This window comes from Stegodyphus dumicola, chromosome 3 (genome assembly GCF_044657685.1).
Source record: "Stegodyphus dumicola isolate Sdum_Otavi_A_Nest chromosome 3, ASM4465768v1".
NCBI lineage: Eukaryota > Metazoa > Arthropoda > Arachnida > Araneae > Eresidae > Stegodyphus > Stegodyphus dumicola.
In genome coordinates, this window is record NC_140770.1 from 35961976 (window position 1) to 35975554 (window position 13579).

General features: G+C 31.2%; 1 protein-coding gene across 2 annotated transcripts in view; it reads right to left on the reverse strand.

Moving 5' to 3' along the window:
- Positions 1-13579, reverse strand: part of LOC118195068 (1-phosphatidylinositol 4,5-bisphosphate phosphodiesterase zeta-1-like) — a 139603-nt gene that overhangs the window by 92644 nt on the left and 33380 nt on the right. The window lies entirely within an intron of this gene.

Consider the following 13579-nt stretch of genomic DNA (forward strand, 5'->3'; position numbering starts at 1 on the left):
TAAACAAGTCACGGGTATATGGCGTTGCTATGCAGCTTTTTATTCGGAAATTCCGTAATCAAAACGCTCGTGATTATTTAAAATCATCACTAAACGTTTAGCAACATTTTCTTTTCTTTTCATCAAACTGCGGATAGTCGGGGAGTAATTTAAGCTATTTTTTCCTTTTAAATTTTTTATGGAAGAAATACATCTGTAAAGCAACATGATGAAACAGCCCTGGTAGAATAAAATAGATTTTTGATATTACCGTAAGAAAGAGGGAACAATCTAATTTAGCTTTAATACGAAACTCAGTTAAAAGTTTTCTTTATGAAATTTGTTATATCTTCTTAAAATAGATCATTATTGATATTAGGTGCTTAGAAATTTTCAAGCATTACGTAAATAGTTATTCGACATTACAGTATATAAATAAATAAATGTATTTATTATGTAGTAATTAAGATGTTAATTAAGATGAAAAAAAGCTGTATCTTCTGAATTTTTCGTATGCGTAAGTTTGTTAAACTATGTAATTTTCAATTATTCAACTTCACAAAGTTTTTATACTTCTTTTACATTTGCTTCAAAGTCATGTGCAGTTAGAATATAGGTTAAAATTTATATATGTGATTTTTTCAGATGGGAATCATGTGATTGTTCTGTTAGATAAATGTATACAAGAATGGAAAATTTTTTTAAATCTATGATATATTTAGAAGTTTTACTGGACAAGAAACTCACCTTTATACCGCACTTTCAATATATCAAAAACAAAACGAATAAAGCCTTTTTGGCCGTTTATACATTACTCGGACGGGATTCAAATTTACATCTAAATACGAAAAGGATAATTTACTTAACAGGCTATTAGGCCAATCCTACTATACGGAGCGCCGGCTTGGGCCGCTACAGCACGATCAAACAGGCAATTATTGCAAAAAATGCAAAATAAGCTTTTATGCATAATTACAAACTCTTAGTGGTGCGTACATAACACGGTTATTCGCACCAATATGAAAATTTTGCCTCTAGACAGCGAAATACTCAAGCGATCTAATAATTTCTTTAAAAAATATGACAATCACAATAATGAGACTATGAGAAATATTGGAAATTACGACTACTTAAGTGAGTCAACATTTCATGCGACCTAGGACGATACGTCATGATGTTAAGTGGTTATCGATGTATTAAATAGTGTATATAGTTATTTTCTACATTATTATTTTCATTATCTCTTCATTATTTTTAATTATTCCTGGCAACGCAGGAGTTTTCATCTTTGCACCCGTCAAAGCGGGTATAGACGTTGACTTATTGCATTAACTGTGTGTACTAAAACGTTACTCTCTGATTGGCTTATTAATATTTCACGATGTCCAGATCTCGCCGAGACTTCACTGCAGACCGACGTTGCTACCACAGCGACTCAAAGATATGACCAAAATGCCATAAAATTGCTATATAATTGCTAAAAAGTTCCAACTATGCTATTCGAGGTGCAACACAGCTGGTGTACAAGTAATTTCCAAATTTTTGGATTTTTTCCCCATTATTTCTAGGATTTCCGTTGGGACACGCAACATAGAATGGCAAGAGCCAAAACGGTCGAAAACCACCTAAATAAGGTATGACCTATGACCTAAAACTTATGAATTAAAATTTTCAGTTGAGCTTAAAAAAAAAAAAAAAAAAGAGTTAAACTTTTTCTTCAATTCGTTTTTCATTAAATTACGTTTAATATTTGCTAATTAACATCGTGCTGAATTTCTGACTAAACAGATTTCTCATCGCGATAGCATTTCTCATGTGTAAAGCACTTTAGCTCCTACTGGAATAATTAAATCCTAAACTAATTTCTGCTAAATATACAACATTCAAATTTAGCTCAAGAACAACTTTCTGTGTGTGAACTTTAAATAATTTACAGTTGAAAATTTTATGCTTTAAGCAATATTTTGATAAAACTTCTAAGAAATTTTACATAAAAATTTCTTAACACTAGCAACACATGGCTGACTGTTTACAACTATGTTTCACAAAAAGCGTAAACGACTCGGACAAATTCCATAACATTCTTGCAAACTTTTAAAAGAGTTTTATTCAATTTACCGTTTTTGTTACAGCTGGACTGAGCTCCTGTATTAGTAACATACTTTTCTATAATTTCAGCATACACAAAGTACTTGTGTGCCACCCAGTAAGAAAACTTTAAATGTTTTCTCCAAAGTTAATTAACCAAACAAGAGTTCCTGCCTTTAATATTATAGCCAAGCGTTGTAATTAAATTGGTATTATTATTGGCTACTTGATACATTTAGGTCAAATATTTCTAGTTCAGTTTTTCACTCATTGTTTAATTCAACACAAAAATAATTTTAAAATACATATAAAAAAGATTTATATGCACAATTATTTAACCTCGCTATCACAAATAAACCATTTACTTCCATTCTAAAGAACATACTAAAATAATGCATAATAATACATAGAATACTAATTTTATCGACCAAAGTTTCAGTTTTTTTTTAAAACTAAAAGTACAATATTTGTTATCTCTTAAATTCCAGTATTTATAAAATAGCATTTGACTTACCTTTTAAATGTTGTAACTATGATAAAACACGATGTGCTGCATAACAAATATGTAGTTCATTATATTGCAGCTCCTTACATAAAGGTAGCAAAAGGATCTTGAACCAATTCGATTTCTCAAAAATGAAAATAATTCCTGAGAATTGTTTAGGCAAGTGACTGGGAAAAGCGTTGTTGATACAATATCGAGTTAATTTACAAGTCTGTTGCTTTAATATTTCATTTGTTTCAAATCACTTACGGAAACATGCCAACGCAATAATTCCCAAATACTACACTTTGAACCATTATGAATTTTCTACAGGATAAAATTCCAAATCCACTATCACACGATGCAAATAATATAAGCAGCCTCCATCATACTCGAGTGTGAAGAAATGGAGTGCCAAATTTCAGCGTAGAAATTCGGAGAGCGATGACATAGCAAGATCTGGCAGGTTTTCAACTGTGTTAACTTTCTGAAATTGTAGATCAAGTTCGTTACCTGAATTTGGCAGTTCGCCGAATCTCGGAAAAGTAATTAATAAAACAATAGAGACATCTGAAATTTCTTTGGAAGGGTCAATGGAACCGTATAATCAAATGTGTTAACCTTAGATATGAATATATTGACAAAACGTAACATCTGTGACTCTACGTCATTCGATTTTTCTCAGATGGAGAACTCTCTGGTACCTATTCCACGTAAAACTGAATGAATTTATAGCTAATGATTACATATTAATGCCTTCCTGTTATCTAAGTTGGCTCTATCTTACCAATAAATACTGCCTTTTCGGATGTAACTGCATATAATCTTGTTCGTTTTTTAAAACCGCACGTACTCCAACTTACACTGCTCGTTTTGACCTTTTCTTCCATGACTTCTTTTCCTCTTTCCTTGATATGGCTCTTTGGTGTTTAATAAATAACGCATTGAAATCTCTCAGTTATACGGTGCATCGCCGAATAATCACAAATATTCTATAATTCCTATGCAATCAAATTGCACATAATCATAAAAAGAATATATGCACTGCTTTTTACTGCAGCAAAGAGGCTGATTATAGAAGCGTCATATTAGCAGAAAGTAAGCAGAGAAACATCAGGGCAGACATACCTTAACAAATGCAATATAAGGATATAACGGCAGAGAAATCGTAAATGTAATACAACTGAAAATAGATTTGAATAAAGACGAATTATATTTACGATTGCCGTATGGTTTGTTTATTGTTGGTTTCAGACTTCATTTTAAGCGTATTTACAAGGGAGTATTACATATGCCGCTTTAAACTATGAGAGACTAGAATAATAAAATCGAGAAATATACATTATGTAACTACAGACAGAGGGAAGGGAAAAAATAAGAATTAGATGCCTCATTGAAATTAACAAAAATTAACTTGAGAAAAAGTGGCTAGCTAATCAAATACGTATGTCCTCGTAATGTGCTAAATAACATTCATTTTATGAATCCGCAGAGGTTAAGTATTCTATTACGGCTAACCTTTTAGGCTGAAAATGATGGGACATGCATTGCATGGAACATACATTGAATTAATTACCTGTCATAACTAAAAGCTACGTTCTAACAATTGGAGACTGAAGGGAATTAATGTAGACAACTGTCTGCAAATTTACCTGGGAGTGGCAAATGTTTCATTTGTTGAAATGATAATAGAATAATAATCTGTCAACAAAAAGACCGAAAATGAGAAAACTGTGATTGCTGCGGAAAGAATAGTTTTGCATAAGCCTCTTCCCACAGCCGTATTTTCATAGAAAGTATAGGCATATACTTTCAATGAAAATACTAATACAATGATTATATAAACCAGTGTAACATATTTCAATACAAATACTAATACAATGAATATGCTTATGCATACTAATGCAATGAAATGGAGTGTCTTGCGCAAAACAAAATTTTACTTTTACATTACTCATGTGTTAATAAAATATTTACAATGTTTTATTCGCACATGTACAATGATAAAATTTCAAATATTATACTAATTAACATACGAGTAATAAGTAAGAAATTTATTTCGTATTTATTTCGTATTTATAAGTAAGAAATTGTTATCTTTTCGTATCAGTTTATGTTTGATATCTTTTGTTTATTCGCAAGTTTAATTTACTATTTTGTCTTTAACAAATCTTGAATTTAATTGTTGGGGCCGGATAGTTGAATATAATAATATGGAAACTCAGACAACACAGAAGCATGTAAAAATCTTCTTTAATGGCAGTAGAAAACTTTTAATGGGGATAAATGGCAAACTTTGTAACATAAGAATCTTCTTCCTCAAAATAAGCAAACACTTTATTCAATAATATGGAAATTTTTAAATTTCCCTTATTAAAATATTTTTCGCTTAGTGTCGAATGGTTCGACAAGTACATTCGTCGTTTCTAATCCATTTGATTTTCATTTACTGCGTATTTCAATTCCATAAGCTAAGAGTCAAAATAAATGTAATATAAGAATGAATTCATTCTTACAGTAAAATATTTATATGTCATCTATTTCAGCAAACATTCCGAAATTTAGAAGAGAAAATAAAAGTTTTGAAAGTAAAAAAAAAAAAAAAAAAAAGGGTGCAGTTCAAATTTTCAAAATTTTCCCATTGTAGCTAAGGTGTGGTGTGGTGTATTTAATTATGGCAAAGCACACTAGGGCTATCTGCCTAAGAGGAGGGATGCCTTTCGTGGAGGGCTTTTCTAAGGGAAACTGGCTCGTATACACGTTACACATGGGGAAAACCACGAAAACACCCATGCAGCCAGCCCGTTCGCGGGATTCGAACCTCGGACCGAACTACCAGTGTTCAGCGACTTTACCGCTCGGCCGCTGGTGGGCCATTGTAGCTAAGAAAAATATTGTATAGAGCTCTTCCGAAGATAATCATAGTGCATAAAATGCTTTAGCCCAGAATTGAAGCATATCTTAATAATTTCTTATTTCCGTGAAATAAAATATCGAATATTATTCAGCAGTATTACACTGACTCAAAAGTTATTTACAGATAAATGTTGTAAATTGCGATAATAATGTTATCGCAGTTTGCAGTTATACCGATTACAGCCAGAAAGTTATTCTTTCAGTTTGTATCAAATGCTTTACAGAATAAAGAATTTTAAGCACAAATTGTAAATAAAAATAATATTAAATATACAAATTCAAAAAAAAAAAAAAAAAAATCTGAAATGTTTCTGATTTTAAATTACGTCCAAAAGAGGCGTTTTTTTAACGTTTTCTGTGTTACCTTTATTTATTAAATATCATGTTCTTTGCACTTAAATCATAAAATTTTTCTTAATAGCAATGTCGCAAAATAATTTTAAAATGAGCATATCTTTAGAATTTCCGATACACAGTTCGACACGCTGGAGATAAGAAGGTCCCCCCCCGGCTGTAGAGTGTTGCCATTGCTCGCTTTTAAATCGTTGAATTTGTTACTCAAACATTCGTTAAAGTTTTACAAAATATGAAATCGATAATAAAACAAATTCCAAATTTCAAATTTGGGATTTCAGATGCTCATATTTGCAGTAGGATTACGTCATTCAAAATTGGATGGCTCTAGATACCGTTGTTTTATCACAATGCGAGAAACATACATAAATTTATGCAGATTTTTCATTATTTAATTTCTTCAAGTATTATGCAGGACTCTAACATTTTGTGGCAACAGTTTGAAAAGTAAACCGACATTTATAAGAGTCCGACACAAAATGCCAAAACGAAAGTAATAGTCCTTCGGGACTCAAATCCCTTTGGACTAAAAAGACTCTATTTTACGGTCTATTGTGTTTTCACGTGTTATTTTAACAGCTTATTTTTTAAAATACAACTACAACTGACATTGATTCTGCGGAATAAATGGACATTTTATATTAGTAATACAAAACTTCTGCAAGACAACCACCAACAGTTCCAAATAATTTGGATTTCTGTGGAGGGCCTTACGGAATGGGACTCTGGGTGATGTTTATTATGTTTATAGTGTTTATTACTGTTTCAGAAATCATTTTCAGAGATGACCACCGTCTGATTTTTCTTACTACATTTTCCCTGGTTAAATCAGACTTAGTATAGTTAATTATGAATAAGAATCAATCCAATTTAAATATTTGCACATTCATTTTCTCCTTTTCCTTCTGTTTCACTTTATATTCACTTTTGATTTGTATACGCATTTTGAAGCATTCATCGAATTATGTATTTAAATGACCTGTAGCTCTGATTTAAAATAACTGACCGATAACATTTCGAAAGTAAAACAAAGGGAAAAAACATCAAAACAGAAAATGCATAAAAATTTTCTCTCTGTCAGAAATTATTGGTTTATTCTGACACTTTGAATTCTAGTTTCCGATGGATTAAATAGTTTTTCTAACCTGTAAAACCACTGAAGGTTGCATTGTCATTTAGGTTGAGACAATAAAATAAGAAGCAAAGGGAATAAGAACATAACTAACGTATTTTGACAAGAAAAAAACTGAAACACTGGAATAAATTATGAGCCGCTATTTTAGTGGAGATGAATTCACTATAGGTGCACTACAGATAAAATATTCCCAATCCAGATAATAGCAGACAATTCTTTTTTCTATGTTTAATAACCGTAGTGTAGCAGTACTGCGTAATATGCAGTGCATAAGTAAACTATAGGATGTAAACAAAGCGTTAAAAACTGAATCTCCAGGAAATCAATGGAGCTCTTAAATTTAGCATATTTCTTGGCACTTACTCCTCAGTAAAACATGCACTTTAGATTTTTTTTTTATAAAACAGACATAAGTTTTAAAGCAGGTAATAACAGTGCTACCAATGCTTTTACTGACATCGATCATTTTGCAAGAAATGTAATTAAATGTAGCAAAAATATTAAGAAAATTTCCTTTCAAAAATTAATTCTGTAAGATAGTTTTGGTTAAAGCTAATTTAAGATCTCGGAACACTCCAAGAAAATTTAGTCGATATTATATGACTGAAATATTTAGAAGTGAGAAGAATTTCTATGCTGATTGATTAAATTGTTTTCTGCACTCAGACATTACATGAAATTAAGCAGATTCTATAATAGCAAGTCTTTGCTTTCAATTTTTGATAATATTAAGAAAAATCTGTAATGTTTCAGATTTTAAATTACGTCCAAAGGGGCGTTTTTTTAACATTTTGTCTGTTACATTAATTAATAAATATCACCTTCTTCGCACATAAACCATAAGATCCAGTGCAACAGCAATATCGCAAAGTAGTGTTAAAATGAGCATATCTTTAGAATTTCCGATACAGAGACTCACGCGCTGGAGATAAAAATGTTTTTTCTATACAACGTTGCCATGCCTCGCTTTGAAATCCTTGAGTTTGTTAATCAAAAATTCGTTAAGGTTTTACAAGATAGGAAATCGATAATAAAACAAATTCCAAATTTCAAATTTGTCTTCCACATGCTCATATTCGTAGGAGGATTACGTCATTCAAAATTCGATGACTCTATGTACCGTTGTTTTATCACAATGCGAGAAATATGCATACATTTAAGCAGATTTTTCATTATTTAATTTCTTTAAATATAAGACATGGCAATAATACTTTGTGGCAACAGTTTGAAAAATGATTTGCCGTTTGTAATGAATCGACGCAAAATCGCAAAACGAAAACAATAGTCCTTCACGAACAAAGCCCCTTTGGAATAAAAAAAATAGTTGAGTTTGTTAAGATTGCGCTGACTAGAAATTTCACTGCAAATAAACCTCCATTTACACCTATCAGCAAATGAAGAAAATAATGCAGTATAATAACATGTTCCGATATCAGTGCCCACGTGCATTAAAAACAGAGATTCAGTTTAAGAGAAATCTCGAACTATCTTCAGTTTGTTTTCCCCGGTCACGAACCAAGACTGCGCTTGGTTTACAGGAAACTTCTAGGATTCGCAGGCAAGAATTACTAGGTTTATAGCATCAGTTATAGTTGTATAGTCACTATAACCTATTCCAGTATAAATCGTTTTCAGAATGAGAAGACGTGACAAACAATTTTATTATAAAAGGCCATGTTTATCTTTACCCTGCCAGAATTTGAACCATGGATCTTTCGATTATTAGATGCATGTGCTCTCGTACTTACATTACGAGAGTACGCATGAGAAAAGGCGGTAAGTCATTATATTGTTCCTTACTTAAAGGTTAATGAGGTAAAGCCACGAAATATAGTTTGTTAAATCCAGCTGTGGACGAGCTACGATCCACTATATTTTAGTCTGGGCCCAACTGTAGAGACTATTTGTTGTTTTATCAGAGTGAGAAAATGCGAAAATCAAATGTGCCCTAACCGACATTCCAACTACGGATTATTACGCCCAAAGAGGCGTTTTTTAACGTTTTGTGTGTTTTATTAAATAACCTTTATTTTTAAAATTAACCTTTATTTATTAAATATTTATTTAAAAATTAACCTTTATTTATTAAATATTATGTTCCCGCACTAAAACCATAAACTTCAATTACACAGCAATATCTCAAAATATTTAAAAAGAGCATATCTTAAGAATTTCCGATACATAGTCTCGTGTTTTTTTTTTTTTTTTTTTTTTTTTTTTCGTACAGTGTTGCCATTGCTCCCTTTGAAAACGTTGAGTTTGGTAATCAAATTTCCTTAAAGTTTTACAGAATATAAAATACGTAATGAAAAAAGTTAAAAATTCCAAATGTGGACTTCCAGATCCCCGTAAGACTACGTTAAGACAATTTTGAATTACGGAAGACTACGTTATTCAAAATTGGATGTCTATAAGTGACGTCGTTTTTTCACAATGAGGAAAACTTGCACATTCATGCAGATTCTTCATTATTTAATTTCTTGAAATATAATGCAGGACTGTAATATTTGGTGACAACAATTTGAAAAGTGAAATGTAGTTTTATATTGAAAAACGCAAAACGCCAAAACGAAATTAATAGTCCTTCTGGGTAAATTGTCTCTTTGGTCTAAAAATATTATAATATATTTAATGTATAAATATATGTTTAAAAATGAAAAGTTTTAAAAATTTTCTTTTTTAAACAGAATTTAATATATTTCCCCCACAAACAAATTTGTCATGACTGAAAAAAAAGAAATATAGTATTTTAATTTTTAGTTATGCTTTCTTAATTATTTGGTTTTTAAGTATAGCGGCACACGCGGTCAATTTACTAAGTTTATATATCCTTTCCAGGGATCTCGAAAAAGGCTAACATATCCTGGGGAACGTGCGGAAAATTCTACAAAGGAAAAAACTTGCATCATTGAGGAATCCTAATTTTCCAGCCAGTAGTTTCACATGGTTTATTATGCAAGATATTTATCTTCGTAGCATTAGAATAAAAATAGTTCTTTCGCAATCTTTACAAAGACATTGAAATGGATTGGATTATTATTCTAACAATTAATGTTGACATTCAGCATATGATTGGATAAGTAACAGAAACTAGGATCACCGTGAATTAATTTTTCATTTTATGAGAGTTTTTTACATCTTCGTGTTATATTAGTGGAAAATGATGCAATCATATCACTTTACATCTGTCTTTTAGAACTCAATTTCAAATTTTACAAAACATTCTATTATAATTTCATTCATACAGTCTTTTCTGGAACTTTTCTAAGAATGCTTCAACACTGATTTAGAATACAGATATACAGAAAGTAAAATTCCTTAGTATTTATATTTGTTTAATATACTATTTCATAAACAAGCAGATGCGCTGGATATTAAGGCCATTTTCCCCCGCGTTTAAACAAATAGATGTAATTAGCTATTAAAGCGATTTTTGAAATCCGTTTGGAAAGACAAAAAAGAATAGCTTTGCTGGCTTCCTTTAAATGCTTTTAGTAGCAGACAAAACTTAAACTGTTTGGTTAAAGTTAGGAAAATAACGGCGAACATTTAGTACTTTAGAAGGGATGCCTTCATGGCTGGCTTTCTGAAGGAAACTTAATGGTGTTACAGTTAATCGGATAAACAAAATAGAAAATCGTATGAATGAGTTAGAAAGTTCGAACTCCGATAAATTAAATACACAGTTATCTATGCGTATTCATCAATATTATTCATTCTTCGCATTAAGAATTCCAGATTTGTTTGGTAACACTACTTATTACAGAATGAAGAATTTTATTTTCTTACAACATGATTTAATATATCCTAAATGTGAGTAACTCATGTTTCACAAAATACTTAATCTCCACAAGTTAGATTAATATATCTGCATTATATATCTGCATAATATATCTGCATTGAAATATCTGCATTGAAAATTATGAAGTAAATCTTAAACACTTATTTCCTCGAATAAATTCCAGAATGGATTAAGCATGATTTAATTCGCAATAATAAGAGAAGGCGTTATCTTTGTTATTGCGAAGCTTATTTTCTCTAGATTGACAATAAATCTACTATTCTGATGTTTCAAATGTAAACAAAGATGGCCTCCATAGCAAAAATAATTAGGCTTAGCTGCACTTAAACAACTTTTAAATTGTTGATAATTTTAAAAATATTGCATGCACATTTACTAAAGGCATAAAAACCTTAACCGGAAGATACGAACAACATAATTCAATCATTTTTAAAGCAAAAAATGCACAATTTACAAACATATAAGAATAAAGAAACTGAGATTGCTGAGCCGAGTAACAAAGCGGATATATATAAATACATACATTTATATACTTTTGGTGCTGCCGATTGCAACCAAAATACGTGGTGCACATCTACATGTTATAGCAGTCCTACATACAAAATTTCAACGTTCTGAGGATACACGTTTTTCAGTTATGCGAGATATGTACATACGTACTTGCGCACAGGCGCCACGAAAAATTCTCCTCAGAATTCATTTTAAATCAGGTTTATTTATTTATTTTTTTGAGGGGAAAGAGTCCTTTATTTTGTTCTTACTTGCAGATGTCACGCAAAAACATCGTTAAATTGCATTGGATAGCGGTCAAAATTGATATTTTCGTTGAAATATTATATCCGAAATTTTTCGCGATTACGAAACTTCCTTTTTACTTCGTACAAGGAAGTAAAAAAGGTTTTCATCATATTTTAAAATACGAAATAATCTTATGATTTATTTGTTTTTCTCATTGTTATTTTTATTAATGCATTACTCGCAAGGAATCAAAGCAGCGAACTCACAAATATTTTAATAATCTCACATAGACCTTTCCTTGTTACAGTAAATTCTACAAGTGATTACTCTGCCATTTCTTTCAAAGTTCCCAAAGGCGCCCTACGCATTCAGACATACGAGGACATAATAAAAACTTTATTGTCTCTTCCTTTTGTCGCGCTGTTTAACATTGTTAAGAAATGAGCTGACACGTTTTCTAGACATGTCTTTAGAAATAAGCTGACACATTTTTTAAGACATATCTTTAAAAAAGGAACTGCCACTATAACGTGCAACGAAACAGTTCGCGCCAATTAAGATAATTATCACATGCGCTTTCTCCATTTACCGATTTCAGAAGTCCTCAGACGACAAATAAACAAAAAATGAGTTGCCTTCGACTCGAGCAAGCACGATTAACATAATAACTGTTCTGGGATTCCGCCGGGTGTTTTAGTTTTCTGAGCAGCGAAAACAGGCGGAAAAAGCAGCGAACCGTAATTAACCTTGACTCGAAAGATGATAGTTTAAAAATGATACATTACGGAAGCGTAATATTTTCGATATGATAAAAAAATATAAAAAGTGCTGAGAGGGTAAATTTTTTAAAAAATTAATATATTATTTTTTATACGTGAGTAAGACTGCCGAAGCTGCGGGAGCTGTTTGTAAATCTCAAAATGACCTTGGCTGGGAAACCGCTCAACGGACCACGACAACAACTAAGAATAGAGATATATTCGTATGTGCGAGAATAGGGTGATCTTGGGGAAATCTGCTTATTGAAAAACAGCAGTTATGAATTAACAATGAAGCAGAAAAATATAACAATAAAACAGAAACTTTTTTTCATTATCGATGGGAAAAAAGGAGAAAATATTTTCGTTGTAAATGTGCAAGGTCGTACAGCCATTTTTTTGTTTTGTTGTTGTTTTCTGAACCAAAAAATGATATAAATCAGCTGTGTTTTAGCCGGAATTTTGACCATGGATCGTCCATTTGTTAGCTGGATGTACTAACCCTTTACGCCATGAAAGTGTGCAAGAAGAAATATGATAATTCCTTTATTCCTCTACACTTAAAAGGTGTCTGGGGAAAGGCATGAGACTTAATAGCTCAAGTCTAGATGTTGACGAACTATCTCCACCGACATAATTAATTTAGCTCTAGTGATAATTTTAGTTATATTACTATTTCTAAAACTATAATATTTAATTATATTTATATCTTTCCTAAAGCAATTCCAGTCATTAGGACTTAAGTCCCTTTTCACCAGGATGGCATATATTTGTCTTACACCCGTATATAGTATATATATATCCTTAATTTATTCTTCAAAAATCATACACACTTGTGTTTGTATCTCTGTCTTCCGGCCTCTAGTTGCTCAACAGATTTCTTTTTCAAATTTTAAAAGAATTGCCATTTTGACGTATACTTTGCGAAGGAAAATTATGTTCCTTTTTTTGCAGGGTTTTATATAATTTATTAATAGCTATATTTTAGATGTAGAAGATGCTTAATTATGAGTGATTTGCTGATGTCTAATTCATTTGTTATTGAGAAAGAAATAATTTTAAACTAGAAAAATCCTCAGATTTTGCGAAATTAAATCACCAAGATATTTCAATAATGAGGACTGAATCTTTCTTAAAATTGTTGTTTTCTCAATATGCCGCAAAAGCAGAAATGTACAGCAGTTTTACTTATATTATCCTGTAATCTTGCTCTGGTTTCTTAATATGTTAATCTATAAAATTTTATATGTTAAATTGTATTTGAGAAAAGATATGTGAAATGTTTGGTGAAACAACCTAGTCCGATAACAAACTCTCAAAACTAT